The 20,567-nt window shown below is 39.8% G+C and overlaps 1 protein-coding gene across 10 annotated transcripts in view; it reads left to right on the forward strand.

Moving 5' to 3' along the window:
• Positions 1-20,567, forward strand: part of SGMS2 (sphingomyelin synthase 2) — a 117,330-nt gene that overhangs the window by 40,663 nt on the left and 56,100 nt on the right. For 2 of the 10 annotated variants that reach the window (XM_024741922.1, XM_024741924.1), the window contains exon 1: positions 11,047-11,303. The exons of 7 other annotated variants lie outside the window; for them this stretch is intronic. The gene's annotated coding sequence lies outside the window, so the exon portion shown is untranslated. One more of the 10 variants, XM_024741928.1, reaches the window with a different exon arrangement.

A 20,567-nucleotide genomic window follows, 5' to 3' on the forward strand; every position in this document is an offset into this window, starting at 1 on the left:
AAAATAAGAAAAAGCAATGTTAATGCTCTAGTTTAATCACTGCAAAATAGAGAAGCTTGTTAAAACAATAAACAAAAATCAGGTGCCAGGGTGTTGTGACCTAGGCTTAGAAAAGAAGGATTACTTTTCAAGGATAGCATTTTACTTCATGTTTTTCAGGTTCACAGATTCTGCCCAAATTCTGCCTCCACCACCCCCTCCCAGCCTCAGCTATCAGTGCCTAATGCAGCCTTCCAGAGTATCTCTGTGCACGAATAAGAATTCATATTTGCCCCCTTCATAAAGTAAAAGATAGCAGACTATACTTTTGAACAATGTATTTTTTTCTCCTGATATATGTAGGAGGGTTTAACAAATCAGTACAAAGAGAGCGTCCTCATTCTTTCTTTTTTCTTCTCTCAACAGTCACAGAGTGGTCCATTGTATGGATGTACCACAATTTAAATAGTGACCTATTGATGCACATTTGGGTTGTAGCCAATCCTTGCTCTTAAACAATGCCGCAATAAATAACTTTGTGTGTAGGTTATTCTGCATATACACAATTATATGTGTATAAATTTGCAAAGTAGAATTGCCAGTCATAAAGGATGTGTATAATTTTGATAGCTGTCTTGTCAGATTGCCTCCCAGAGGGGATTTATCTTATTCTCACTCCCTGCTAGAAACTTGTGAGACTAGCTGTCATTTGGGTCGGGATTTTTCACCAATCTGATAAGTTAAATGGTTTCTCACAGTTTCAGTGTAGGAATACTATTCGTTCAGAATTTTCAATGGCATTTTTAAGAAGAAAGTGCCCAGAAAAGTAAACATGACTAGAATTCAGCTCTTTTTATTATGCAAAAAAAAAGGACACTGAAGGCCATCTTAGCTCTTGTACTATGTAAGTTAAGACAATGTCCACGTTAAAAATGCTGCATTTTAAATCCTGAAAGTATTACAGGGTAAAAGTGCTTCTTAGGCTCTTGATGTACCTAGGTGACCTGCTAAGAGTAAGACCTTTCTCCTATAGTTTGGTCCTGTATGGTAGCTAATTGAAATAGAACAGTGTACAAAAATGAGTTAACACAGCAGGTCTGAGACTGTGCTCCTTAGAAACACCCACTTGCAAGGTTGGCCCTTGACTGGTGGTACCTGGTAACTTAGATTTGAGGAGGGTTCCCACCATTTCCTGGTAAGAATGGCTCACTGTGCCTGGACTGTTTGTGCAGACGGTATGGTTTCTGTTGAATGCCTGCTTGCATTCCGGGAGTGTAGAATTTAGGTACATGTCTAGCAGAAGGTTCCTATGTGACCAGCCCTAATAAAAACCCCAGACACAGAGTCACTAATGAGCTTCTCTGGGAGACGATATTTCACAGGTGTTGTCACAACTTCTTGGGGAAATTAAGCACCACCTGTGTGATTCCACTGGGAAAGGACTCTTGGAAGCTTGCTCTGGTCTCCTCTGGACTTTACCCCATGTACCTTTTTCCTTTGCTGATTTGCTTTGTATCCCTTTGCTGTAAAAATAGCCATGAATACAACTGTATACTGGGTCCTATGAGTCCTCCTAGTAAATCATCAAACCGGGAGTGGTCTTGGGGACCCTGACCCAGTCAGCTTGCAAAGACTTTAATATTCTCTCTGTCTATATTGGTATTAGTGGTGAGTGACACATATTTTTAGCATGCAATTAATTGACCTTTGACATTGTATCTTGACTTGTAGTCTGTGTTCTATTGTAAAATGTGCTTCAGAGTTCTAACTGTGATTTAGCATTTACATCTAACAAGTGGAGGCAACAAGACGGCGGCTGGATATTGGAGAGGTTTTTTTTAATATAAATTTATTTATTTATTTTTGGCTGCGATGGATCTTTGTTGCTGTGCGCAGGCTTTCTAGTTGCGGTGAGCGGCGGCCACTCTTCGTTGTGGTGCGCAGGCTTCTCATTGCAGTGGCTTCTCTTGTTGTGGAGCACGGGCTCTAGGCATGCGGGCTTCAGTAGTTGCATCACGTGGACTCAGCAGTTGTGGCACGTGGGCCCTAGAGCATGCGGGCTCAGTAGTTGTGGCTCGTGGGCTCTAGAGCTCAGGCTCGGTAGTCGTGGCGCACGGGCTTAGTTGCTTTGCGGCATATGAGATCTTCCCGGACCAGGGATTGAACCCATGTCCCCTGCATTGGCAGGCGGATTCTTGACCACTGTGCCACCAGGGAAGCCCCATATTGGAGAGTTTTATGTTGAGTGGTGAATCCACAATTGGTTCTTCGGTCTTCCCAGTGTCTATACTTAGGCACCACAAAAAAGAAACCAAAAACTTCTTGCTTTAATTTTCTATAATTTGATTATTAGGTAAATGAATTTATTCATATTCTTCTGGATTCATAGCCACAGAATTTTAGCTAGACAGTCTGATTTCTAAGTATGCTCTGATTTTAAAGCTTAACTGCAAACCAGTAGTTCTGGAAACATCACTTAGCATAGCAGATCTTTGTCCAAATAGGACATAAGGTCTAAAGATTGAAATAAAGCTTATTTTGCATAATTGTATTATATTAGCATCCCGTTTTAAATTTTTCAAATGGAAAACTGATAAAAGTGTTAAAAATAAAGACTTATTTCTTTAAGCTGCTTTTTTCTTTTGCATTACGCGGGCCTCTCACTGTTGTGGCCTCTCCCGTTGTGGAGCACAGGCTCCGGACGCGCAGGCTCAGCGACCGTGTCTCACGGGCGCAGCCACTCCGCGGCATGTGGGATCTTCCCGGACCGGGGCATAAACCCGTGTCCCCTGCATCGGCAGGTGGACTCTCGACCACTGCGCCACCAGGGAAGCCCTAAGCTGCTTTTTAAAAAAGAAATTAGATGGCTTCTGAAGAGAAGTGTTTGTATGGTTTAAAAATAGTACATGTAGTCCAGAGCAGTGGTTCTTCATGCTTACGGTTGACGGGTGTATTTTTGTTGATAATAACCAAGATTGAATGACATTGTGACAGCCATTGTTGTTAGTGTTTTACATATAGAACCTCATTTAACTTTGTGAGGTGGCTATTATTAACTCCAGTTTGAGACAGAAAGGGTTTAAGCAATTTGCCCGAAGTTAAGTGATTGGCTGGCCAGAACATGGTAGGACTAGAATTTGAATTTAGGTCATCTTTCTCTATAGGCTGAGCTCTGAGCCACTCTGCTTTCCTGGGTCCCATGGTAGCATCTCACTGGTGCTACAGAAAATTGGTTCTGCGAAGACCCTTATACATTTATCCTTGGGTATAGGAATGATCTGGTAATTTTCTGCTGAGAGTAAGAAATGTTCATCTTCTCAGTTTCTAAGTGTCGGAAATCATATGTGGGATCCTTCCAAAACACAAAACGCTCCTTGATCCCATTATCCTGGAGGCAAAATCCAAGTATCATAACAAGGCCTTACCAACCTCTTCATAAGCCAGCCTTTCCGCATTTCAGCCAAGCTGACCTTCCTTTTGTTGCCATACACACAAACCACATTCTGCTTTGCTCCTTAAGGCCTTTGCACGTGCTATTCCTTCTGCCTTAAATAACCCCACCCGCACCTTGCCTGACTTTTCATCATCCTTCAGCTCTGAATTGAAAAGTCCTTCTTCCAGGAAGCCTTCCCTGACTTTCCTGAACTGAGGGGCACGTGTGTCCCTGTAGCATCTTAATTTTACTATCCAAACATTTATCTCCTCGTGTTGTAGTTATTTGTTTCCCCAACTAGACACAGGCTGTGTGAGGGCAGGGAGTAGGTTTGTCTGGTTTACTTGGTCATAACAGGCACTCAGATAGCAGACATTCAAATACCTAAATGAAGATTAAATAAGGTTTTGAAAGATGAGGCAGAATTAGCAATTTACGGACTTCCCTGGTGGTGCAGTGGTTAAGAATCCGCCTGCCAATGCAGGGGACACGGGCTCGAGCCCTGGTCGAGGAAGATCCCACATGCCGCGGAGCAACTAAGCCCACCATGCACTACAACTATTGAGCCTGCGCTCTAGAGCCCGTGAGCCAAACTTCTGAGTCCGCGCGCCACAACCATTGAAGCCCGCGTGCCTGGAGCCCGTGCTCCACAACAAGAGGAGCCACCTCAATGAGAAGCCTGCGCACTGCAGCGAAGAATAGCCCCCGCTCGCCGCAACTAGAGAAAGCCCAGGCGCAGCAACAAAGACCCAACACAGCCAACAACAACAGCAAAAAATTAGCAATTTAGCTTTCGGAGTACACAAATGCAATAAACTGTGGTGGTGTCATAGATGAAGCTCTACTCCCATTAATTATCCGAATTCTTCAGTTATAGCATGGGAGCGAACATTCTTTTGTTACTGAAACTCGCATTAAGCAGGTAGTCAGCAGCAACTTCATGAGCTTAAATACTAAGCTTTCTGCTGGTAGTTTCGTTTCCCAAGTCTAAACTGCATTTTGGGAATCTGAAGAACGAAGCTCTGTATCCCCAGTTATATGCATGAGCCTAAACATCTCATAGGGCTGCAGCAGGTCCACTCGTGAGCTCTGAACCCCACACTGGGAGAATCTGCTTACACATGGTTAAGGACTTAACGACACTTTGGAGAGCGATTCACCCCCCATGTTGCTTGCCAGCAGTAATTGTAACCTGCGGTTATCCAGTTGTAGCTAATGAGAGTACCCATTTCTTAAATCTGCTATGGAATTTGTCTGGTGGACTTCAAGAAATTTTTAGACATGGAAACAAATTTTTCCCTAAAAATACCTTTCAAAAAGAAAATGTTTTGGAGAAGATGAAGTTTTAACATATATTTAAGATGAAAATCTTTGCTAAGTAAACTTATACACCCCTTTGTCAAGAACAAAATAAAACATCTATTATTCATTATACTTTTAATAGTACTTAAAGATATCAGGCGTACTGAAACCCCTGTTTAGGATGACTATTATTTGATGAAGGGAAGAAGAAAACTTTCTAAATTATATTTGTCCCCTTCAGTCCATTAGCATTAAATAAATTTAGGATTCAGGACTTTCCCACTAAGCTTAGAGGTAACATTTAGGCACCTCCTTACGATCTTACTTTCTGTGTCCATAGCTCACATGGCTGAAAAGGACCAGACAAAAAAGCAACATAGTATCTCGTATGTGTACATGTGTGTGGCTTTTTTAAAACCACTTTCCCCCTTTGAATATTTAATGCATAGAAATGATTAGTAAGAGTGGTAAATCCATAAAATCTTAGGGAACTAGTAATAACTGGTGGAAGAAATTACATACAATGCAAACCTAGATTGTTTTATTCTAGATTTTTGGCTTCCAGAGTGACCTAGGCATGCGAGCTACTTTATGTTTAAAGACAAAACTCAAAAAGGTGACCTTAGGCTGCCAGTGACATTTATTTATTTACTTATTTTTGGCTGCGTTGGGTCTTTGTTGCTGCGTGCGGGCTTTCTCTAGTTGCGGTGAGCGGGGGCTACTCTTCATTGCAGTGCACGGGCTTCTCATTGCGGTGGCTTCTCTTGTTGCGGAGCACGGGCTCTAGGCGCACAGGCTTCAGTAGTTGTAGCTCGCGGGCTCTAGAGCGTAGGCTCAGTAGTTGTGGCACACGGGCTTAGTCGCTCCACGGCATGTGGGATCTTCCCAGACCAGGGCTCGAACCTGTGTCCCCTGCATTGACAGGCGGATTTTTAACCACTGCACCACTAGGGAAGCCCTGACATTTATTTATATTCACAGTGGTGTTTGAGGGTGAACCCCTTCAATTCTGAAGCTACTTGTATTACGGTATCAATTCTTTCAGGTAAAAAGACAGGTATATGTAAAGGTGTAATACTTTTTCTGGCCTGAAACATGGCCCACCAAATGAGTCAACCCTCTGGTTGACTGAAAAAAATTCCTTCTTTGACTATGAGGTCAGAATTAGTGACTCAGGGCTGTTCAGGAATATATAAACTATGAATTCATGAGAGAATTAATTCTTATAGGGATGGCAAGTAACTTCCATGACAGCCTATAATTCCAATTCACTTTTATATGTAAGAATCCTGTAATTGCTTTTTGTGTTAAAGCTCTTCTTCAGAGCTCAATAGAAAAAATAATGTAGCCTGTATTTCAGCTACAAGAGATCTGTAGATTCTGTGCACAGCATAGTGGCCTTTGAATTCCCTGACTTGAAAAGAATTGAAGGAGGCTCTGCTCCCAGTGACATGGAAAAGAACAGTGTCAAGGTTAAGCATGAAACCCACTGTCTAGTGCTGGGAGGAGTTCGCACCGAATAAATATCTGTCCTGCATCTGACTGTACCTGTGCCTGAGTCACTTTCCTCCTGCCAAACACAAACAGGTTACTAGGCAACAGGAGTGATTCAGACACTCTAAACATGTCACCACAGTGAAATGTCCATCTGCCAGATTTCCAGGAAATGCCCTTCTTGTAAGTCACTGGGGAGCTAGATAAACATTCACACAGGCACCGAAGGCATCAGATGACCCAGAGCTAGTAGCTGTGTGTTAAATTGTAGGGCCAGCTAATATCTGGAAGGAAGTCATCTCTCAGGGCAAACACAGACTGTTATCTGCATGGTAACTGTGGGAAGGAAACATGGAGGAGAAAAAGGTGAAATCTCTCCCCGGAAGGACTCATGGGGAAGGAAATCCATTGCTCTTGGGGTGGGAGGGGGGAATAAAAAGCACATTCCAGATTGTTAAAGTAGACCAAGATTTCAGAAAACCTAGCAGAGTGGCTAAGATTACCTGGGTTCAAATCCCACCTTTGACCACTTGCTGGATTTCTGGGTTTCACTTCCTCATGCCTCACATGGAGGTGGTAATGGTACCTACTCTGTAAGGTGGTTGTACGTATTAACATGTTGATGTTGGGGAAGCTCCAATGCCTGGTATCATAAGCTCTGGGGAAGTGTAATCAATCACGTCCTCCATCCTCCAGGCATCTCCCTAAGTAAGGGTTGGGGGCAGAATTGTGTAGGAATGAAGGAAAACCCAAAAATAGGTGAGAACTTTTCAGGGATTTATCTATTCTTTTTATCATTTTGAGAACTGCAATTATAGAAATTATAGCATCTTTTAAGAAACGTCTCCAAGGGTTTTCAGCATTACATACTTTGAAAATTATTTGTATATTGATAAAGTACGTCAGGATTATGCAGGGGGAGGAGGATATAATCATGGAGATTGCTTGGGGGCTTCCAGGGTATCAGTAATATTCTGAAACCATGTATGGGTTTTTGCTTTACTATTTTTTATACTTGATGTTTTATCCCCCTCTTTATGTAAGATGTATTATAATTAAAAATGCAGTCACCCAAAGTAAAGCACTCTTAAGTTGGGTGAAATTTGGGGGTCTTGTATCCCGTATGGAAATTATAATTATGCAGATCCATTATTGACTCCTTTAGAAAAAGAAAGGTGCTGGTGGTATTTTGGAAAAGGGTGAGATAGAGCTGGAGTCTTTCAGTGTGTGAACTGACACGTTCATTCACAGCCATTCTAGTGCCTCTGAATGCCAGGCCCTTGGCTGGTGGCCACATTGACACAAATCAGACGCGGACTGTCCTTGCACCTTCTAACCCAGCAGAGGAGATACCCTGTGTAGGCTGCAAACTACAAACCGTAGGCTAGACTAAAGAAATGGGAGGAGCATAGGTAAGGGGAGAAAGGCATGGCATTGAATCCCAGTCTGATCTTTTAAGAGTTCTCACTTCCCTTGAATTTATTTTTTGAAGGGAAAGCAGAACGTTAGCAGATTGGATTGAGAATACGTTGCTGCACGTTGGGCTGGGCTTAGTGGCACGGCAGTGCTGCGGTGACCTGAGAGAGTTGTGAGATTAGGAACTGTTTTTCCTCCTGAATTTGTAGAGTCTGGTTCTATCAGGTGGGGATGCATCCCAGGGAGGGATCCACTGTAAAGTCAAGTGAAAGAAGGGGATTAGAGAAGTGCCTCTCAGGGTTGTCTCAAGAGCTCAGCATAGTCGTCCATGGTGTAGCACTAGTACCTGACACCATTTTGTTCAATAACCGTACAGATTCCTTTATTACCGAATTAGCAGCCCAATGACTTAAGGTTAACTTTTAACTTTCTATAAAAGGTAAGAGACAAATCCATTTAACTCTAAAATTTCTCACTTTCCCTAAAGCCGCAATGTATAGCGCTTCACTCACTGAATTTAGCATTGAAGGTAGCATTGTTTTATATCGAGTCTTATACCTTGAATAACTTTCTGAGTGTAGAACATTGATTTTGGGGAAATACTTTTTTTTTTTTTGGCCACTCCGCACAGCATGTGGGATCTTAGTTCCCCAACCAGGGATTGAATCCGTGCCCCTTGCATTGGAAGCATGGAGTCCTAACCACTGGACCGCCAGGGAATTCCCAGGGAATGCTTTTAAGTTTGACTTGTTTTATAAAGAACCTAGAGTTTTCCCATTAATTAATTAATTATTCAGTAATTAATTATTGAAGATAATTGGTAATATTATGTAAGTTACAAGTGTGCAAATAGTGATTCACAATTTTTAAAGGTTATACAACATTTATAGTTATTATAAAACGTTGGCTATAGTCCCTCTGTAGTACAGTATATCCTTGTAGCTTATTTTATAGGTAATAGTTTGTACCTCCCATTAATTTAGATTCTCAGTCTTTCATCAGGAATCTTTATGTTATTTGATGGAAAACTGTATTAACCATTATTTACAAAAGCTGACTGAACCAACATAACTTATTTTCAGAAACACAAGAAGCCATAAATAATGCCTCAAATGATTCAGATGAACTTTGATGGAGTTCACTTAACTTTATTTGTTGCAAAAATGTTTGCAGTAGGAATTTGTTATTTTAATTAATGAAGTTCTAACACATGATCGGCTGCTTTTCTAAAGTTATTTGTTCCTCTGCGTGTGTGTGTGTGAGAGAGAGATGTGTGATATTAAAAGTGGAATAGTCTGCTACCCAGAAAAAAAAATCAATCTAGGATTGCTAATCCTGATTACCAGAGAAATCTAGTCTTATTTGACTCTGTAAATTGTCTGCCTTTAATCATTAATGCTAGTAGAATAGGTAGTTTAACTCTTCAAATCAAGATATACAATTTCCAGTTACTTGGAACATTTTTATTTCTTAATTTTTAATATTTCATAAAAAGCCTTTTACAATATAGTTTATACTAATTTGTATTATTTCCTAATTTTGAATCTGCATCCACATAGTGGTCAGTTGGTGTAATAAAGAATAATACTTGATTCTTTTATACCCTTTGGTGTTGGTCCTGAGCTGACTCAATAACTTTCTATCTACCTTGCATCTAATTAACCACCTCTTATTCTATGGGATAGGACCTTTCACTTCAACCTTATGAAATGATTTTCTTCAGTTTTAATGTCTTATTTCTTCTCTATTTAATTAACCTGAAATTATTTTCTTCAGTTTTAATGTCTTATTTCTTCTCTATTTAATTAACCTGAGGTCAGAAGCTCTTTGTTAAAATTTTATTTAATTGGCTTCACTCATGGTAGGAAATGGGTTCTGCATCAGGCCCCCCACAAAAGTCTTCTTACTCCATACAGATGCCCAAATAGTGGATGGAACCTAATGGGTGATTCTTCCATGAATTTATTTCCCTTTTCATGTGGTCTCTTCTGACAGGATGACTTCTGACATTGAGAAATAAAGACATAAGCTAACAATTTTAAAATTGTAATGTGCCAATGGCCAATCATTTAACAGAGTCCCCTATTTGAGAATGTGAGACAGGTAAGGTAGAAGAAACTGAGGACCAAGGGGATTGCTTTAATTCTCATCAAGTAGTAGAGTCAGGGTTAGAACCCAGATCTTAGGATTCTAAGATGTTACCGTACATGGTTGACCTGTATTTATTTTTTTTCTGGTATTAGCAAGGGCATATTTTAGGCGCCATGGTTATTGAGTGAACTTTTGTTGTTCATTGTTTTAATAAACTCATGTGGACCTGTTACCCATAAATGACCTGCCTCAAGCTAATTAAAATGCCAAAACATTTTAAACCTTTGAGAGAATCGATTTCTCACCCACAGGACCAATCTCGTGGTGTTCTGAGCACTAAGAGGAAATACCTAGACCCTCTGATGGTTCGTACACTCTTTATCAGTAAGGTACCTTACTCTACTTCTTTTCTTTCTGTGAGAAATGAGATTTTTGTTTGCTTTCTTTAACCGTCTTTGGTGGAATCACCAAAAATACAATCATCAATTGACTTCACAGTGTGAATTAGATTTGTTAAAGCCCCAGAGAAATCTTCTCGTCTACCTAGTTATTAGGCATGGCCTTATTTTTGTAGATAAGGAAAGCTACCAAAGCGGTCAACCAGCATTTCCAAGAAAACTTTCTGACAGTTGATCTTCAAATATAGGTTTCTGATTGCACTTTGGTGAAAATCTATGCAGAGAAAGCCTGTTTATTTAGCCAGTTATCTGTTGAAGTACACTAATGTCCTTGATGAGTGCATTTTTGTTTTTAGAGTTGGTGCCACTTTTAGAATAAAATGAAGCAATTATCTGCTCCAGTAACAATAGGATTCTGAGCTTTTTTTAGAGTTAGCGTCTTCTTTTGCCGCTAGCTCTTTTGTCCCTGTCGCTACCACACCCAGATATTTGCCAAATATCAAATTCACATTTGAAAGCTTCCTGATTATTAAATATAATGTTTAAGTAATTCTGTGGATTTTCTTATTACTGAAATCTTTGCACTGATGTCTGATTTGCCTCTCTAGAACACCATTTATAAGAGGTTTGTATAATAATTGTGCATGAATATATAGTCAGAAGGCAAGGTAACAAATGGTGACCGTACCGTGAAAATGTCAGACACAAAGCACCCCAGAGGGGAAGGTTGGTTTCTATCTAACAAGCAGGAAGTTATAAATTGGCATTTGTCTTTCAACGGAGACACTAGGTTTTGTAACCTCTCTGGGCAGTGAGTGCTGTGTTTGACAATTCATTTCTGAGTCCAGGAGTTGTAGCAAGAAAGGTTGTTTGGAGGAAGTGACATCTAAGCTGGAACCTGAAGCATGAGAGGCAGGTGAGCAAGCAGGAGGGTAGGGGAGAGAGGAGGTTCGGGCTGCTGAAAAATTATAGGAAAGGCCTGGTAAGAGGAGATATTGCATGTGAAGGGAACAGAACTTAAGCAGTTATGTCTGGAAACACAGGATTTAGGGAAAGGAAAAAAAGAAAAAAAACGACTCACAAACTGAGCCTGAAAAGGAGGGCAGAGGCCAGATTATGAAGGTCCTTGTAAGCAGTGTCACCCGTCAGAAGGACACACCAGCATCTGAGAAGCAGTCTGGGGAAAAAAGGTAATTGGGGAAAGGTGATCTGACCAGATATTTGTCATTAAGGAAAGAAAGTTTATTTTGTTTACCTATAACGGCATTAGTGTTCTGTTGTTTTTGCTTTTGTTTTTGTTTTTTTAAAGAGAGCCTTGAAGAGGCATACTGAAATATTTACAAGTGAAATGATGTTTGGGATTGTTTCCCAAAAAACCCAGGATAGGGGATAGATGAAATAGATTTCCCATGATGATCATTGTAGCTGATGAGGTTTGCTGTACTATTCTCTCTACTTTCAATACAACATTTGAAATTTTCTATTATAAGGTGTTTTGTTTTTGTTTGTTTTTTGTTGTTTTTTAAGTCAAAATAAGCAATGGACTTTTGGCCATAGGGAGCCATCTAAGGGCTTTAAGGAAGCCAGTAAAGCAGGAAATGGACTGGGAACAAAACCAGAGAGGGAGGGAGTGCTGCATTAAGTACTTGCTCAGTCCTTTTCCCACAGTGACTGTGGCGCTTCAGTTTCTCCTTGTGCAAGATTCATAACTTCAGGTCTTCTTAGTGACCTGTTCTCTATTATCCACTTCTTCTTAATACTTTCACTTTGTATTCAGTAGTCCAAAATACTAGTAGTACCCCATACTCCTAGTACTACATCAGCTTTCTTTTTATTAAAAAAAATTTTTAATGTATCTTTTTGGTGGATGGATTTAATCCATTAAAAATTTGTTGTAGCTATTGATATGTTTGGACTAATTCACGCCCTCTGTAAGGAAGGGTGTTTGTGAGCTGAACTAAGCTAGAGAGAGCAGAGTTAGGTGGATAGTTGGAAGATTAAAATGCACAGGACCTGGGGTGATTGGCAGGGCAGCAGAGGAGGGAGTTTGAAGCCCAGATGATAACTAAGGTTTTATTTACCCTACAAATAACTCCCCCCCCAATGGAATTCCTTCATTTCCTTTAAAGATACCCCCCATCAATCCATCATCCTTTTTGACGTTCTGAAGAAGTACCTCTAAAGTATATAAACATATTAACCAGAATGTCATTTTTCGTCTTGTTCAGTACAAGCCTTGGAAACGGGCTCGCAATCTTCTAATAACTTTATTGCTGCGGATTAAGCTACAGAAGAAAAAAACGAAAACAAAAAACCAGAAAGTGAAAAACTTCTAGGCTGTTACTTTGTTTCAATTTATTTTAAATATAGGTTTTTGATAACATTTTTTTTCAAAAACAATTTCAAGTGAGTATTTATAGCCAAATACTTTTATTTATAGAGAGTCATCAATGAAAATTACATTTAATGGAAATAAGATTAAATATGGAATTACACCTTTTAGCTTCCTGATACTAATTGAGCATTCAGTTTATAGCGTTTCCCGACTACCTCTTGGCATGAGGTTGAGGTTTAGAGACAGTGCTTTTAATCATCCTGTGTTTTTCTAAACCTGCTTCACTCTGTAGAAAACAGCCTGACCATAGTTTACTCCCAAGGATAGACCAGTGCTGAACCTAATAGAATGATTTTCTAGTCATTACTGATTAGTGGAACTTGGCATTTTAAAAAGCTGTTTAAAAAAAAAAAAAAGCGATTCTAGTTTTTAAAATTATGGTTTTCAGTTTTCATCTATATACCCTAGACTTTTAAAGTTTCTAAGACATATATATATGTTTCCCTCCCCACCCTCCCCTTTTATGTTCATTATTTGAATTTTCTTTTTACTTTTACTTCTAGCAGGTACCTGGTTTTACTAAACTTCAAATGCTGTTTCAGGCTCTTCTCTAATTTGTAAAAGTTGTTTTTATTGCTCATTGGTCTTTTTAAGTGACTTCTGGGTGGAAGGGGGAGGGTGGGAGTTACTTAATCAAAAACCTCTTGAGGATAGGAGCCAGCCTTCTCTTCAGCTTACCTTCCTGAGCACTTAGAGCCGAATTCCACACAGAATGGAAGGCCAGAAATAGTTCTCCTGGTTGGCCCGCCATTCATTTGCCTCACCTTCCAGGCTTTCAGCAGTGTCACAACATTTGCTATGTATTTAACCTTTGAGTATTGCTTATCTTGAGTTTGGTCGCTCTGTTTCATTAAACAGCTTTTTAAGTTTTCTATATCTGTAGTTTCTATCCTACCTATTTAAGATAAAATAAAATTTCTGCATCGAAAGTCAAATTGAGTTCTGAATCCTTATTAGATATTTGATAGCTTCAGCTCTTCTGTCCCCACATAATATCTTTCTTTTTATTCTTCCTGTGTTTATATAATAATATTGCATCTTTAACCTTTTCTTAAATCCTCATGTGGGTTAAACATTTCTTAGAAGATGCCCTGGGGTGATCAATTTTTTTAAAAGTCCATTATGACTTCTAAAAAAACAGAATAGAGGGCTTCCCTGGTGGCTCAGTGGTTGAGAGTCCGCCTGCCGATGCAGGGGACACGGGTTCGTGCCCCGGTCCGGGAAGATCCCACATGCCGCGGAGCGGCTGGGCCCGTGAGCCATGGCCGCTGAGCCTGTGCGTCCGGAGCCTGTGCTCCGCAACGGGAGAGCCCACAGCGGTGAGGGGCCCGCGTACCGCAAAAAATAAAAAACAGAATGGAATTAGAATACTGTAAACATGCATACATTATTTCAATCTATTAGAAATGGAAAGGACTCAAAAGCAAAAATCCACAGCTGAGTATGGGAGCATTTTCGGTGGAATTCCTTTTTAGTTTTAAAAAGTTGCATTTGTGGGACTTCCCTGGTGGTCCAGTGGCTAGACTTCATGCTCCCAATGCAGGGGGCCTGGGTTCGATCCCTGGTCAGGGAACTAGATCCCACATGTCACAACTAAGAGTTCGCATGCTGCAACTAAAAGGTTCAGCATGCTGCAACTAAGACCGGGAGCAGCCAAATAAATATTTTTTAAAAAGTTATATTTGTGCAGGTTTCTAGAAGCTATTTATTGTAGTTGGGTTTCAGCAGGTTGGAACATAGATGTTCTTGATGATCTTTTGACTTGATGGTGTACTGATTTTTTTTTTCTGATAACGAGTATTCATTTAAAAATTTTAAATTGAGTGTTGCCTCATAAGCCTGGTGATCTAACTTTGAATAACCCTCCTGATTTATTTTTCTTCATAGCACTATATATATATTTTTTAATAAATTTATTTATTTATTTTGGCTGTCTTGGGTCTTTGTTGCTGTATGCAGGCTTTCTCTAGTTGGCAACTAGTGGGGGCTACTCTTTGTTGCGGTGCACGGGCTTCTCATTGGGGTGGCTTCTTTTGTTGTGGAGCACAGGCTCTAGGTGCTCTGGCTTCAGTAGTTGTGGCACGCGGTCTCCGTAGTTGTGGCTCGTGGGCTCTAGAGTGCAGGCTCAGTAGTTGTGGCTCACAGACATAGTCGCTCCGTGGCATGTGGGATCTTCCCAACCCGGACCAGGGCTCAAACCCATGTCCCCTGCATTGGCAGGCGGATTCTTAACCACTGCGCCACCAGGGAAGCCCCAAAACGCAACATTCTTAAGCATATACTTTTTATTGCAGTTAATTGAGGCTGAGTGAAGACATGAAATAAATAGATTTCAGTAAATACATATTTCTGTGAAAGCAACAGCAACAACCATATGTGGTTTCCAATGCTTTTAGCTATAAAATGCCACATTGGTAATGAAAATGTTTTTAAATGTGGCCTCTACACAAATGTAGGAAGGAAAAAAATCTCATACTCCTGCCACTTGGACAACCATTCTTAATATTTCAGTGCACTTGTGCACTGACTGTTCTGTATGTGCATTTTTTACATATTTGAAATTGTATAAACCAAAATTAACTCTGTCAATACTTCTATAGTTAAAATAGCCGTTAGCATTTTCCTGATTATAAGAATGATTAATGTGGAAAATTAGAAAATACAATCCAGAATAAAGAAAAAAATTAAAATCACCCATAAATTCATCAAGCAGTATTAATATTCGGTATATTTTCTTCAGACTTTTAAAAATATATATGTAACATACGTCTGTACATTGCTGAAATCATACTGTAATTTCCTCATCATTAAAATCTTAAACATAATTTTAATAAATTATTTGAAAATACAGTTGTATCTAGATATATGGGTGAATACTTTTATCATAGAAAATTTGGAGAAAATAGGAAAGTACCAAATAAAACAAAAATAATTGGTAAATCTGGTAAATTGGTAAATAAAACAAAAATAATTGGTAAATCTCACGACCAGCATTAACACCTTACCTTTATTTTGGTGTATTTATTATTAACTTGTTTTTTAAAAATGTCATACATTTACATTTTAAGAAAATAAGAATATGGTACTGTTTTTTAAATAGTAAGTTTAATGAATTTCATGGATCCTTCAAAATGTCTACTCTAGACATTTAGACTGTTTTAATGTTTCACTGAATGTATTTTTGGATAATGTTTTTTCTGTCTTTAAAACTTGTTCCAAAATAAATTGTCAGTAATAGTTATTATAATATGTCAAGAAGTAGAAGCATTTTTTAAAACTCATCATGTGTTTAAAAAGAGATTTTCAAAAAAATTGTACCCATTTATGATCCTATCAGTAACTCGTATTTTGTATGCTTCTTTCTGATTACAGCTTAAACTAGATTTTAATGGGCTTTGTTTCAGGGTAACTTCCCAGTGTTCTCATCCACGGGTTACAGTCGGGTAGAAGCTTGCGTATTTAATCTGTCAACGAGACGTTCTGTAGGAAGTTTTTGTTTTTAGAAATTGGGAGACATTTAGTCGCAGAAATTCTTTTCTTAGGATTTGTCAGAGGAGGTGTAGGAAGTAAGGCAATGAACTCTGGCAGTTTTATCCTTTACTTCTCTTTCCTCTCCTGACCAATCTTCACTCACTGCATGGATAAACCAGCAGAAATCATTCTCTGCTCCTCTTGTCTCTTTCCATGTTCTCCAAGTGGCTTTCTTTTTTGCGGTACGCAGGCCTCTCACTGTTGCGGTCTCTCCCGTTGTGGAGCACAGGCCCCGGACGCGCAGGCTCAGCGGCCATGGCTCATGGGCCCAGCCGCTCCGCGGCATGTGGGATCTTCCCGGACCGGGGCACGAACCCGTGTCCCCTGCATCGGCAGGCGGACTCTCAACCACTGCGCCACCAGGGAAGCCCTCCCAGTGGCTTTTGAGGGTGGACTTCAGGGCTTGGGTGCATGAAATCATCTGCCTTTACTGCAAAGATTGTGAGAATGAAAAGCTGACTTAATATGCAAATAAAGATGAGAGCCAAGGCCCATGTGAAAGCCTTGATTAAATAAATCATCATACTTAAAGGATTTTACATGTTATTTGTATAGAACCTATCTATATGTTATAATTATATATTTATTTATTTACATATAATACCTAACCATTTCTGCTAAATAGAATATCTGACTTTTTCATATGCTGAATTAATTTTACTGTGGTTGTATGTACTATTGCTTGGGTAGAAATGTTTCAGTAAAGGTGGTCCCCAGACTTTCAAACCTATGTTGCTGTGTAACAGTGCCAGCCCCCAATCCCTACCAGTTTTTTGGTTTTCTAGCCAAATCCTCTGGGCTCTCCTGGTTTTGATGACAAGGATTAATGCTCACCTACAGTGCCCCTCTGGACTCCCCAAGCTGCAAGTGCCCTTTTATGGAACATGTCTTACTAGGAGCCATTTAAGTGTAGCTCTGATGTCTATACTTTTCCATATTGTCCTTCTCTTTGAAGGATTCCTTGTAAAAACTCTGACTCTTGTACTGTTATCCCTTTTATTTCCAAACTCTCTTCCCTCTTTTTCTAATTATCTCCTGGAGGGACAGCTTGGGTGTATTGGAGCTAGATTCCTCATATTATGGTATTCCTAAAAGAAATACAAAATAAGAACTGTGTATCCTGTTCTAGATTTTTGCTTAAGAGAAACGGGCAGTTGGCTAAGGGTCACTACGAAACCAGCGGTGTGCAAAAACTCACTCTGTGGTCTTTATTATACCAACAGCCACCTACGCTTTGTGGTGGAGTGCTCAAGCTTCATACAGGGGACATTTCGTAGAGTAGGCAACAAAAGACACATTTGTTTATTAAACTTTGCAACTTTATGAACCAGCACAGTTGGTCACAAAAGGAAATAAAACTCTCGAGTGAGCTGTTCTCCCTGCTTTGAGAGAGAAATGCCTCAAAACACTTTGACACAGCTGAAGGTTCCTGGATCACTTGCTCTTGCTAAAGACATTGAGATTTAGTTCTGAACAGCCTCATTTTCCCTAGCAGACCATGTCTGTTGAGAGTTATTCTGAATATTCAGATATTCACTAACATTTTGCAAAACAATATTTAAATACTATGGTGTATAAACCAGATTTCTTTATTTCCTTCAAATGAAATTTTTTAAATATGCAAACTCTCTGGTGAAAATTATAGAAAGGGACACTTTGTGAGTTTCTTCTTTTCCTTAATTTATTAAGATAAGTTAAAATTTGATAGATAAATATTTTATAGATCTATTTCAAGTCCCAATATAACAGTCACTTGTATTCCTTAAAATTGTTAAAATGGCATTGTTAGACTCAGGATTTTTTTTTTTTTTTGCGGCACGCGGGCCTCCCGCTGCCGTTGCGGAGCGTAGGCTCCGGATGCGCAAGCTCAGCGGCCATGGCTCACGGGCCCAGACGCTCCGCGGCATGTGGGATCTTCCCGGACCGGGGCACGAACCCGCGTCCCCTGCATCGGCAGGCGGACTCTCAACCACTGCGTCACCAGGGAAGCCCTAGACTCAGGATTTTAATCTTTTTAGTTACTCTTTTGCTGCCTCTTCCCCATGTGTGCCATTCTTTATGCTGGAGTTATATGCAGCAACCAATGCCTAGGTTGGAAGCGTTGGTCAAATAAGTGCTTTTTGAGAAAGAAATAATTTATTTAAATACAACATAGGAATTTAAGTTCTGGAGGCCAAATATAGTGACCTTAATGGCTTTGGAGAAGGTATGGCTTTTTATAGCCTCATACCATTTGAAAGCAATGGGTTATTCGGCCAGTCATTGCAAAAAAACCTTTTTGTGGTTGGCATAAGAGAATGAGAAATGAGGGCTTTATACAGACCTTTCTGGGTCTTCCATGCTTGCTTTCTTTTCCTACTTTGTCCTTTCCTTATATGAAACCGTGCTCTGCCTTGAGAATGCCAGATGGGCTGCAGCACAGGACTTTAAAACCCAAAGAGTTGTCTAGCCTTCCTGCTCCCCACTTGCCTTTGCCCTCTACCAAAGCCTGTAGAACACCACACCTAAATTGCAACAAGCAGATGGGACTAACCTGTTGAAGGTGCAGATTCTAGAAGCTTCCTTTTCCTTAATTTTTCAGCATTTAATTCTTGCTAACAGGAAGTGTTCCCCTTAACGTCTTAGGCTATATTAAGCGATTTTTTTGCACTTGTTTCGTTGGTACAGAGCACTAAGCAGAAATATAATAACAAGTAACCCATTGTATTTTAAATACATATTGCACTGTCCGAATTCTAGACTTTAGACCTCTGCAAGGAAATTGTGTTAAAGTGCACCTGGGTGCAGTTTCTGAAGCAGCACTGGGGATTGAGTAAGCTTCCTGTTCTTAGGCATCTGCCTCTGTTTACAACTACGAAATGTATTAAGTGTACTAACCGCAAGCTCCGGGTTAAATGTTTCTGCTGAAGTCTGGCCTTTGCCTCCACACTAGAGCAGGATTATTTAACTCCTTTCTATGGATTCTTGCTTAAAGGTGATTGCGCTCAAATCTCAAAACAAAGTGTTAATATTGTCTTCTAATGTCCTAGCGAACGAACAGCAAGCAAAGTTTCAAGATGTCATTTTTTTGAATACTCATTTAAATAGCCTGTTAACAGTATTTTATGCAAACTTTTGAAATTGTATAAAATATACACAAAGTTTGGTCACCACGTGGCAGAGGGAGAAATCAACAGGTGTATTTTATAATAATCTGAATTATGAATAAGAATTATTAAATTATTTTTAAGGAACTTTTTTTTCTTCTCATGGTTTTCCTATAATATTTAAGACACTATGCTCCCAACAAATCTAGAAAATTTGTTGTTGACAAAGAAATATACTGTTGACTTTGTGGTCTATTTATTTATTTAGCATGAGATCTCTAATATAGTTTAGAAAACGTTGTGTGGTTTGGGAGTATAGTGTTAAACTCTTAGACCTAGCTTCCGCATTTCTCTTTCTCAAACCAGCCACTGTTGTTGGGAGAACATGTAAGCTCCACTGTCATTTAACAATATTAAATGGAGTAGTTTTTTAATGGTTTTCAGAAACCTCTCACTTCAGTAGGTAATCTGTGCAGACTCCTTTTACAGAGTAATAAGTATTAAAACCTACGGGAATCAGTTTCTAGGTATATAAACCTTTGGGGTATATAAGGAAAGCTAGGAATGGAGAAACATAATTACCGCTGTTGTTCAGTTAGGCTGTTAGATTTAACCTTTGTGATAAAGCCCCCAGAGTGTTTCTACTAAACCAGTGCCAGCAGCTTTTGTTTGACCATTAAACATGGAGCCGGTGGTGCCAGTTAGCGCAGAATGATTCTCTGACCAAACATCTCTCTGGCAGGGTTGCTCGGGAATTAACAGAATCGCAGTTCAGGTTGTTAAAAGTACAAATGTCTTTGTTTAAATTATTGGGGACTTCTTTTGCTTACCTGCTGAAGTAGTTATAAGCACTTTACCACAAACACAAACCTTCAACCCACCTTACTTATTCTCCGGGGACATGGGTTTATCATACTGGCTGTAAATTCATAAAGGGGTGGGAAATAAAATGTGCCTGCCTTGTTGTTTTTTCTCAACACTGAAAACACCCAGGCAAAGGAGGAAGAAACCACCTGGAAAGCCCATCCACCCCCATCCTCCAGAAGTTCTCTAAGCTCCTAGATGTATCAGGAATGGAGGTGGGGAAAGGGGTTTGGGGCAAGCGTAATCCAGTATTTGGGGAAAATGTGTGATGTTCCCCCACTCTACCCCTTAACTCTCAAAACCTCTGATTTAGGGTATTTCCCAAAGAAATACAAAGGATTATTTAAATATTCCCTAGTCTTTCACCTTGTTTTACAGCCCTCTTCTCTCTTCAGGGTCCTGTCTGTCTGTCTGTGTGTTTACTTATCTAATCTAATCTAATCTGTTCATCTACCCCCTCATTCCTTTATTCATTTGTTCGTTCATTCTCCTTACCACATGTTCCACATTGTACCAGGGATTGTTAAGTTGTCTTTCCCTGGGTCCCCACCTCTCTTTAAGATTCCTCTCCTGGAATC

This window comes from Neophocaena asiaeorientalis, unplaced genomic scaffold (genome assembly GCF_003031525.2).
Source record: "Neophocaena asiaeorientalis asiaeorientalis breed wild unplaced genomic scaffold, Neophocaena_asiaeorientalis_V1.1 scaffold534, whole genome shotgun sequence".
Lineage (NCBI taxonomy): Eukaryota > Metazoa > Chordata > Mammalia > Artiodactyla > Phocoenidae > Neophocaena > Neophocaena asiaeorientalis.